The 1,133-nt window shown below is 42.4% G+C and overlaps 1 protein-coding gene across 1 annotated transcript in view; it reads right to left on the bottom strand.

Annotated features, from left to right (window-relative positions):
* The window catches only part of gstt1b (glutathione S-transferase theta 1b), a 4,983-nt gene that overhangs the window by 2,471 nt on the left and 1,379 nt on the right, over positions 1 to 1,133 (bottom strand). The gene's annotated exons all lie outside the window — the stretch shown is intronic.

The following is a 1,133-nucleotide window of genomic DNA, read 5'->3' as shown; positions in this document are numbered from 1 at the left end:
CGCCTCTGCTCACTCTAACCCTCCGGCCATTCCTCACGCTAGCCCCCGGCCTCTGCTCACGCTAACCCTCCGGCCACTTCAACCCAAATATTCAGATGTGTCCAGCACATTTTATGGAGGACTGTTTCCTGATCCTGGGAGAGTAACGTTAGACTACAATGCCGGCTGTTCTGACTCAAAGACTGTAAGTAAGTTTTTTATATTTAAAGAGTTTTTATATTTTATATATTTAAAGCGAGTTTTTTGGGCAGTGTAGAGTAGGGCTTGTTGTTTGTCATTTCTCCGATCACAAATGCAGACATGGTTTTATGTTTACGTGGCGCGATGCAACGCAACGCATAAAAAGACAGTATAAATCATTATAATCCATAATTATGTCCCCACTGGATGCAACGAATGCCTCGTTTATAATGGGTTTTCATGTTTTTGAATCATCGCTCCGGCCTGACAGGGCATCAGTACAATATGGTGAGGGGCGTAACATTTCCGTTGCATGCTTGAGGTATTCGGCCAATCACAACGCACTGGATAGCTGGCCAATCACAGCACACCTCACTTTTTCAGACCGATGAGCTTTGTAAAAATCGACGCGTTTCAAAAAGGCGGGGCATAGAGGAGAAACAATAATGTACAGTATGTGGAAAATAATGTTTTTTGAACCTTAAACCACATAAACACATTTCATTACACCAAATGCACCAAATACTGTTCTTTTTAGCAGCATCATATGACCCCTTTAAAAAACAGTAAAATATGATTTAATTAAAAATAAATATTATTAATTTTTAAATAAACAACAAAAATGTCATAATTATTTTAGTTACTTAAAAAAAAAATGTATAAAAAAAACTAAGGCACCTTCGAATATTGTTGTGGACAGTTGAGGGCCTTGGAGTCAAAGGAACCACTGATTTCTAGTCGTGTCCTCTTTTGGAAAGCCAAACAAAGTAGTTTCGCTTTCACAACGAAACAGCGTCACTCACAGCGGCCTACAGTGAGCAGAGGCAGGGGGATAAAGCGAGGAACGGCCGAAGGGTTAGAGTGAGCAGAGGTGGGGGCTTGAGAACGGCGCGGCCGGCGATTTTGACGAAGGAGTGTCCGGAAGGACATGTGACGACCCCGGGCTGGACTCC

The sequence above is a fragment of the Sinocyclocheilus rhinocerous genome, unplaced genomic scaffold (genome assembly GCF_001515625.1).
Source record: "Sinocyclocheilus rhinocerous isolate Xijiao unplaced genomic scaffold, SAMN03320098_v1.1 scaffold192, whole genome shotgun sequence".
NCBI lineage: Eukaryota > Metazoa > Chordata > Actinopteri > Cypriniformes > Cyprinidae > Sinocyclocheilus > Sinocyclocheilus rhinocerous.
Note: the sequence above shows the minus strand (reverse complement) of the source record. Positions and strands in the feature narration are given on the sequence as shown.